Source organism: Gymnogyps californianus, chromosome 5 (genome assembly GCF_018139145.2).
Source record: "Gymnogyps californianus isolate 813 chromosome 5, ASM1813914v2, whole genome shotgun sequence".
NCBI lineage: Eukaryota > Metazoa > Chordata > Aves > Accipitriformes > Cathartidae > Gymnogyps > Gymnogyps californianus.
The window spans coordinates 26706089-26716360 of NC_059475.1; positions in this window are offsets into that span (position 1 = coordinate 26706089).

Sequence of the window (10272 nt, forward strand, 5' to 3'; positions counted from 1 at the left end):
CTATGATTTGTGTAAAAGCCAGAGCTGGTAGGGATGGATTTTTTGTAACTATATCACATCCTTCTTATACCCCTTCCCAGTCTCAGAAGAGCTGTCCTGCATATCGGTGCTCTGTCATGTATTTGTTCACACTTGTCTTCTCCAGCTTGTTCCACAAGCCATCTTCTTTTTTTTTCTTTTTTCCGAGAACTAGTAAACAACATTTGCAAATGTGCTTATAAGGTCTATGGAAGTCTCTCTTGGTTTTTCTCTTTTGACTTCATTTGTTACGGGTCACCTGCATGCTAACATGGAGCTTGGGGCACAGCTGCTGCAAGCATTGTCTGGGGGACAGAAAGAAGAATTATAATATTCTGTGCCCATAGCAATCTTCCAGAGAGATCTGGAAATGCAAAAATAGTGAATATATCTGTTTTCTCTAAGGTTTTAATTCCTAACTGGCAACACTGGAGGTTAGTTTAGAAATTGAAATCGTAAGCAGATTGCCAATGGCTGTCAAGTATTGAGTTGCTGCTGCTAGCCCCTATTACTGTGATAGTTGTTATTATTATAACTACTAACAATTATATTGTGATCATGCCTGCAAACTTAGTCAAGGATTTGGATTCCAAAACCCATTGGGTTAGGTACAATGTTTACACAGGTAAAAGAACAAAACAGTTGTTTCAAAAGAGCTTAGAAATGTTTTCCATTTGCGATATAAATCCCCTAGTGAACTATTGCTAAGGCATGCATAAGAAAAAAGTAAGAAAAACTAAACTATCATTAATAACCTTAAACTTCAGGTTACCATCCTTCATGGGGGAAAAAAAAACCCCAAACCTAAAAAACAGTGCCACAAATCAAAAACATTTGAAAAGTCTAAATATACACAAAAAGGCCAAAAGTGCACACAGTGCAGGTAAGGGAAGCAAGCCCCCATCCCTGGAAACATTCAAGGTCAGGTTGGACAGGGCTCTGAGCAACCTGATCTCATTGAAGATGTCCCTGCTCATTGCAGAGGGGTTGGACTAGGTGACCTTTAAAGGTCCCTTCCAACCCAAACTATTCTATGATTCGAAGCTGCATCAAGATGATCCAGAAGCTAAGGCACAGCTTTCCAAATGGCACATTTAACTGTATGTTGCCTTGGCTTGGAGGATCTCACCTAAAGAAAGATTCTGAAAGAAAATAAAATTGTCCAGGGAGACATCTGAAAACTTAAGAGCTTCTTCTGGTAGGTCTTCGCTGTCTACGGCGAAAATACTGTTTTATAGACTTACATCTGGCTACTAACCCACAAAATATTAGGGTACTTTCAATGCAAATAGTTCTGAGATACAATGTCCGCAAACTGGGCAAAAATCAGGGCTAAAATAAATGGGCTATTTCATTAATATGCTTGTGGTGATTTCAGTTGTACTTACTATGGTGTGAAATTAAATGCATTTCAAGTGATTGCTTAATGCAATGAGGATACTACTGCTGGTTTATTTGCTTTCAAGTCCATGATATTCTGTGCTATAGGCATATTATCTTAAATCAAAGAAAACGATATAGTACTGGGATTGACCCAGTATTCACTGGAGACACCAGTGGATGAGAGGTGATCAACCTGCACATAACTTGTACAGTTATGAGTTATTTTTATTTGTATTCTAGTTCTAACCATACTATAGCAGCTACTGCTATCAGCCTCATTTTTATTTTGAGGAATTGGTGACCTGAGCAGTGCTAAGCCATGACATAATGGGAGAAAGAAAATTAAATGACTAGTGAGAGAGATGAAAAGCTACTGAGGGAAGTGCTCTTACAAAGCACTAACTTTTTACAAATGCTAAATGCAGCAGGTGCGTACATTTAGAAGTACATTTACCAAACCAGACTAAAAGGCCAGTAGCTAAATTTTTTTTCACCACAAAAAGCTCATTGTTAAGTGTGGAACCTCACTTGTGACTCCAACAACTCCTTCATCAGGTGACCAAGGGCCAGAGCCTTGGTTTGTGGATGCTCTGAAACCCTTGAGAACAGAAATTTTCACTAGAACATGGGACACTTTTTTACTCCTGTGATTAGGAAATAAATCATGTTAAAAAAATTCTGCAGTTTTAAGGTGGAGGCTTCTAGTTCTAGTTGTCCAGTGTACATTTTCTAGTGCTTTTCTAGTACATTTTTGGGTGCAAATCTCACAACCCTAATGAATTGCTTTTAACTGATACAGACTCAAAATCTGCTGGAGTCAGGTAATTCTTCCCATTTGGCAAGAAGAGGGTAGCACTTTTACATAGCAGGTGGAATCTCAGCAGGGCAACTCTAGTTTCACTTTGATGAGACATCCTGCCACCTGTCTCAGAAGTTACTCTGAGTAGCAACTTGAGTTAAAATGAAAAGTAAAGATATTTTAACTTTGTCCTCCAAATACATGAACACATACAGGATTCCACATTTAACCCTCACAGGAAACAAAATTCTACTTTTGTGGACTTTTTCTTTATGCAATGTTAGCTGTCTCCTGTTCTTCTCTAGCTCCAAACTCCACTGTCATAAAGCAGTCTTAATGGATACCACCAACTCCTATATAAAAATACCAGACTTCTTAAATGCTTATCCCTTCAAGTTGAATGATGGCCTTAAAAAATTTAGAAGCAAATTCAGTTTTTAGCTATCACAGTAGTAGAAGTGATCTTGAAAGGAAGAATGACCAGAGCTGGAAAGCATTTTAAAAAATCCTTCTGGAATTGATTTGGGATTTTTATTAAGTGTCAATTTGGGGGTTTGGTTACCTTAGGTTTTCTGAATACTTTTTATTTATTGCAATATAACTGTACCGTGCAAATACTTCACTTATAAAGATGTCCAGTTCTACAGGTGACACCAGAGTTAAACCACATGCTCATCTGAATTCCTCCATATGCAGCTCGGGGCTGCAAACTGGCTTACTTCATGCCAGCTATTCTGTATTATCTATTGTAGACCACTACAAAAGAGTAGAACTCAATTACCACTAAAACCAAAATCAGAACAGAAGAGGGTTACAGGCATTTTTTTCTGTGCTGGCTACAAAGAATAATACAGTTTCCAGCATAATTTATCCAAGCTTTATTTTCTCATATAAAGTAGGAATAAAGCATGGGTAGGAATAGCTCTAGATCCAGTAGATTTAAGAAACAAATGTAGAAATTACATTTGAAAAAATGGAAAGGGAGTGGGAGGTTGTTATGCCTTTGTCCCTCAAATAAAGACCGTATATTTTGGGGAGGAGGATGAGTTGGGAAAGAATATAGACATCTAAATCAGTTCATTTATCCTCCATTTAGAAGTCAACTTGTTATAAGTACCCAGACACTGTACCAGTCAGGAAAGCTGTATGCTTTTATCTGCAGAAATGCAACCGGAACATAAGAATTAAAGAAAACATGTCACTAGGGTTAAAGGAAAATGAAGCCACAATCAGCAGGGAGATTACAGAAACTGTCAATGTTAAATACAACTTTTTTAAAAATGCCTAAGAATATTATCAATCATTTAATATAAAACCGAATTTCTTAAATTCTAAAGAATGTCTTAAAGGGTCCATCAAATATCTTTTTTCTAGCCCTCAGAATTTTTCCTGCTTTTTCCACTGGTTTGAAATCTGATCTTGCACTTGTTTCAGGTAAAACAGAATTTCAAATAATTGAAAAAAAACACGAGTTAGTAATGTTATAAGAAACTTTTTAAAACATTTTAACTAAGACTTACATCTGTGTCCATTAAAGAGTATCACCAAAACCCGTATTTTTCATTTTCCAGGAAAAGCCAGCAGGTACAGCCCGTCATTGTGAGTGCAGTACAAGGTAATGGTTCCTCCTCTGTGGAAAAAAAAAAACAAAAAAATTTTTTAATTACTGAGACATATTGCTGTTACAAGATGTAAGATAGCGCTTCAGCATAACATACAGAAGTACTTGCAGCTGCAGAGTAACTCAACAAACTTTTCTGTCCCATTTATCAAAACACATTCAGTTTCCAGCTTAAAGCAGGTGAAACCATAACAAATATTGCACAAGGACTGTTTATCTGTATCCAAAGCATTTGAATAAAGTGTTTATATAAATCAATGTAAACTTATTCTTTCTTGACACTTCCACTTTTACGACGCTTCACTTTGAATTCTGATGGGGTTTGATGTGGCATACCGTTTTGTTTCTGTCCACACACTGGTTTTATAGCAAGCAAAGACTTAAAGGTCAAAAGGAGCGAAGTGCAAACACTATTAAAATGAGCTGGGCGGGTCACGTAATCAAAAAATCACATTGTGGATGTTCAATAAACATTAGAGATGCCTGTGGTTATGTGGAAAATATTGCTGCACAGTGGTATCTCTTCTGGATGAATGCAGCAGGGACAGCTTTACTATCACAGCAGCAGTCTGTGCATCTCAGCAGAACAGAGACAATGTGTTCATAATATTGGAAAGACAGTACTGTAAATGCAAAGACAAAAGGATCTTCTCCATGTACATTTTTTAAAATTGAGCCACAAGTAGTGCAGCTATTTAAACAAAATCATTTGTCCCTGCAGATGAGTAAGTAAAATACAAATTATCCAAAACCTGTGTTTTGGATCATCCAAAACTATGCACAGTAAAAGCTGCTTCAAGATTAAAATCCAACAATGCAACTTGTGTTACAAGCTGGGCTAGCTGCAGTGTGGACACTGCCACCCGAAGTTGGCCCAGCACGTCCCACTTGAAGATCCCATTTCAGTTGCTTATAGTAGAAATACTTGATTTCATAAACTGTCAGCCATTTGGACCAGCATTTTCAAAGCTCCGTCCCTTTTCTTTCAAGTAAGTAAGTGCCTTAAGTTTTGGAGTAAGAGTTTCAAATTTGTCAGGATTATGCTGGTGATAAGAATGTTCCTTTAGCTTTTTCTCTAAAAATCTACTTGTATTTAGCCAGGCTATTTGTATAAGGAGCAAGGGGAGTATATTACTTTAAAAATCAGATTTTTCACACCCTCAGAACTGTCATATAAACAATTTGAGTTTTGCAACTATGTTTTCCAACTGAACTTCCCAAAGATGCTAAATGTATTGCATATGATTTACTATTTCAGTAGAACCTGATCTGAAACTCAGTTTCTGGTCTAGGTGTATATGGAGGCTAAAAGAAGGAAGTCTTCTCTCTCATGTTGCAGACCGTCTCCATGCATCTCTTACTCCTGGAAAAGCTAACACATCCTTACAGACAGACAAACTCATCATTTTTCCACTGTAAAAGACTAGGAGAGGCAGCATTTCTAGAGCTGAGTAGTGATTACAAACATCTAAATATGTTAATGTGGTATTACTAAGATGTTAATTGCTGCAATATTTCAAGGTTTCCTTGCTCAGATTTATTTTACAATAACTGAATGCATGACACTCAAAAGAGTTCTGGTGTCTACATTATTTGCAGAGTACATTAAAGCGGTATTAATTCTATCATCTTCTGGACACTATTTCCCTCTATGAAAGAGATGTGCTTGTTCACTATGAACACATTTTTACATGAGAATTTCCTAGCTTTACTCAGCTCCTATTTCTACCACAAGAAGGAAGGGGAAAGTGGTGATTACTATTGAATGCTTGACTGTGCAACACTGTTTCTTCAGAGTAGTTTTTGGTTTGTATACACCCACAGGCAAATAAGTAAAGCTACCGGATTGCCAGCATTTTTGTACACCAGGTCAGTCTTTTCCTTTAAGAAGAACTTGGCCCTTGGATTTGGGATTCTTGCTAATTTCCAGTAGTTTATTCCAGATTGATGATTTATCTTTGTATTGGACCGGACATTATAATTCCTACTTGCTAATTTGCTTCCTCGCTCAGATCAAGTTCCCTACCCCAATAAATGTGTGTAAATAAATTTATCGTTTCTTGTAGGATTTTCAATATTGGAACTTTAACAATAGCATTATCAGCTAATTTCTAGGTATTCATGTCCGTTGGAGAACGAGAACTTATCGGAGAGCCCCATCTGTGTGCACACAGGGGTGTGGTGGCTCCGTTAGCTTTCCAAACAATGGATTTCCTGTGAAGGTAAACTTACATTCAAGAACAGCCTGGTCTGGTTTACAGCCTGAAAGAGAAATGTGGAACACTTTATCTGTGGCTTACAGCGAAAATACTATGGCCTTTTCAAATAATGACCCCAGCTGTCCTCTTTCTCAGCATTGTCTTTGCAAATGGTTTATGCACACACTTTCAAAGGATGGTCAGCTAATGAAAGATCTGCCAGAGAAAGACAGTCTGTAGCACCGGCCCAGCGTGTTACATCAAACTCTGCTGAGTTCTGGACGTAAATATTTCTGTAAACCAAAACCAGACAAGACAAACACATTTTATTCAATTAAGCTTTCATTAAGTTTAATTATTTTATTTTGCTTTTGACTAATTTCTGTGAATTTATTATTACATCAGTAGCTACAACTGAAATAGTTCTTAAATGTCCCAAGAGCATTTCATTGTTATTGTGCCTACCAGTATTTGGCACAAATGGAAAAACACCTAATAAGCAAGCAAAATCAATTTATCAGTACCATTTACTTATCAGCCCATTCTCAAATCACATGTCCCATGTGTAACTTGAACGACCAGTTTTTCCTTCCATTAGCAAGTACATTAAGAAAAAGGATCTACCTCCTCGCAAGTGCCAGATAAACCGGATAACTGTATCCTACCTGGAAATTTAAAAGTTATATGCAGGGCCTTCAGCTGAATTTCATTCCTGTTTCTAGCAGCATCGGCACAAAGCAAAGGCTGTGGCTAATGAACAAGTATAAAGCATGACTTTATGTCTCATAAAATAAAATAACCTCCTCACAGTCATAAAGTATCTGCCAGAAAAGAAATGCAGCCTTCACTTCCACCATCAGGAACTAGAACAAGCCCTTCTTGTACAATTGAGGTAAAACATCTACTTGCAGCTCTGGAAATGGGTCTTGCTACAGTGATAGATGTAGCAAGGACTTTCTTTCTTACTTACTAAACTCCATCATCCCTGGAAAAAACTCCAGCTGGTTCAAAACATACCAGGCTCTTTGCTGGGAACAAAGGGCTGTTGGGAATGAAGGAAGGGCTGTTGTGGGCATGCTACTCTGGTATGCCCGTCTGTGCTGGTTCTCCGCCAAAAGCCAAGGTTTTTCAAGGTTTTGCTTCTAACATCCAGCATTCCCACTTGGTGGCAGCTCCCTTGGTGTCCCACTGTAACCAGGAAACTTCCAGCTAGCGGGGAGAAACAAAGCTTTTCTCAGTAACATTCAGAGTCACTGCACTATTACCAGGTTTTGGAACTATCTCATTTCTTAATTTTCTCTGGATTCTTTTGATAATCAATTACTTCTAACCTTAAGGAAGGAAAATAAGATTCAATATAGTTAGAAAAGCCAAATTATTCAGACTTCTCTAGTAATTTTGAAAAATGTTATATTGCATAATATGAAGGATTGAAACTGACTTTCATCACTAACCTTTCACCTTTCTTGAAATAATATTCAAGTGATGACTTCATAGCGTCTCTGACAATCGGCCAGATTTTTTTTCGACATTGGTAATGTACAGTTACTGTTTTTGAAAAGTCTGACAGTTCTTAGATGAAGTATTTAACCATTGTTTAAGGCAGCTTTCTCTTTTGCCAGTTATGCCAGATTAAGCTGACTTGCTGCAATGCCTTTTAGCAACACGAAAAGCAGCAAAGCACTGTCCAGTTTAGAACCTGGTTACTGCCAAAGGCAGTTACTGATTTGGGCATTGCTGAAAGAGGGCTAAAAGATCCACTTTTGCTTTCTAAGCAAATCTGTGTTTGACTACTGTAGTAGTGTTTTATTTGTACTACTAATAAGCTATCTACTGTTTGCAAGCTTTTTTCAATTCTGAAGTGAAATTCGGATATGAAGCTGGTGCATGTGTGAGCTATTGAAATTCATCTTATCTAAAAAGGTAGCACAAAGTTTTCATTTGCACAGGGAATCTAGGGAGAAGTGCTTTATTAATTTGCGAGTTATGTCCAGAAACATGCAGCATGTAAGTGAGGAGTCCTATCTCATAAGGACTCAAAATGGGTGAGCCTCTTTTTGTGCTCTTCTCTTCCCATATATACTGCCGGTGTTAGATAGACTGAACTAGAAACACATATATAATCTATCTAGTCTTATATTAGCAAAGGTGAACCACGATTCTTTACCAGTTCCACCTAACCGAATTTACCTTTGCAGGGTGGCCACAGAACAGCTGGTAGGTGGCAACTTATTTTACACTACCCTCTATCGTGGTTAGTGCAGCAAAGCAATCTTACACAGTCTACATGGTATATATGTATATCATGTTCAAATGAGACTTGCTATTTGTTTGAACTCTAAGAGTTGCCTCCAGGGAAGGGTTGAAGACAGCTTAGCTCCTCTGTCATTGGAGACATCAAGGATGAAAAGTTTACATAATATTTTACAAACATATTTTACAACAAATTATTATTTCCTTTTGATGTTTCTATTTTCTGTTGATCCTACAGCCAAGTTCATATGTGATAACAGAAATAGGAGTGCCGTGAGAGGGAACTGGTGAAAACTGACGTACGTAGATACAGCTTAACCACTGGGAAGTCAAAAGCATATTAATGGCCTCACAGATCTTGGAGAAGCAGGATTTATATAGCGGGTTTTAATCATTCCAAGGTTCCTCTATAGCCACTCCGTAAAGGATAGTCACTATCCAGGATGGCTTCAAACCTGTAATAATTATTATAAGCTTTATTTTTTTATTCTCTCTTTCACACTTGTGTAACACAAAACTTTACACAGATAAAATAATGCAATTAGAGAATTAAATAATAAATTGTGTTGTTATGAAGTACATATACATGTATTTCTACATACTGTGAACATATCAATCAGTCAAAACCCGAAAAAGATTTGGAGGCATAAGCAACTAAAGAGTATTTTCTAGAGGCAGAGCCCTAGAAGGTGACCAACAGCACCTCTTGGAAAGAAATGCGTGTGCCCATTGGACTGACATTATATTCTGCACATCCAGGAAGAGCGAAGCAGCTTCTATTCCCACCTATACAAATGATGCAGGTCATGTCTCATCTGCCGATGACTTCCTCTGAGTTCTGTGTGGCAGCCAGCCATACCTTACTCTCTCAACATCAATACAGCTATAAAAATATATACAAAACTTTTGACCATTTCCCCTCTTGAAATGGTAGGGCTGTTGTCACAGACAACTTTCTAAATACTCTTAATCAGAACATGCACATGTAAAAGAACACTTTAAGTCTCTACTGTAATAGTTTTAAATGTTTCAAAATATCCACTGACATGAACCAAATAGCTGCTATTGCCAGAAATTATTATTGGTGGCTAGTGGAGAGAGACCTTCATGCTATTTTGTTACTCTAAGTGTCGGTAGTCTCCTTCCTACAAGAAAGAGAAATATGTGAAGTGGCTGAAAGATAAACATGTGAAGTGGCTTTTGCTAGTTCTGTAGGATAATCAGTCTTTCAGTAAGACCAACTGCTCCCTTCAGCCGGAGTGCCTATCAATCAGCTTCACCAGCATTGTAAAACTGATCTGGATTTTCTGTCTTGATACTTTTTTTCAATCCACTCTTCTCCAACTCATTCTGGCCAGATTTTAAATTCATTTTTTGGCTACTGTTGAAATTTTGTGCAAAGTAAATGGTAAAATTCAACTTCATTACTCTGAAGAACAAGTGCACAATGCTATGCTATAGAAGCGTAGCTGTGCTGGATTAACCCATACCTCTGGCAGGGCAGCTGCACAAAACCTGACACATTTTGTATGTATTAACCTGGCAGGATAAACTTAGTGTCAGATATACCTTACAAATGTAGATGAATGGAGCTGCAGTAGACGAACTGGAATGAAGATGTTTCTCCTATCAGCTCTGCTGTCAATTTGTTGTGTGAACTTTCATCAGCTTTATTAGTCTGCTCCTCATTACCTTTCTCACTCTCATCTGCAGAACGGTGAGATAACAACTATCTCAAAGGCAGTGAGCCAACATTTGCAAAAGAGCTCTGAGATCATTAGATAGATGGTGGCTCTCAGAGGATGGCAATGGGATGTAACAAGTACTGACACTACAGTTTCTTTTTAAATAATACTGGACACTGGATTTTTGTCAGAAGTCATTGCAAAGTTTTATTTCTCTGTTGGCATGATAAACTTGTTCTTTTCTTGGTATCTTGCAGGGGGTTAATTGCATTGAAGTTTTTTGTTTTAAAGTTCAAACGTTCAGTGAATGCAAGT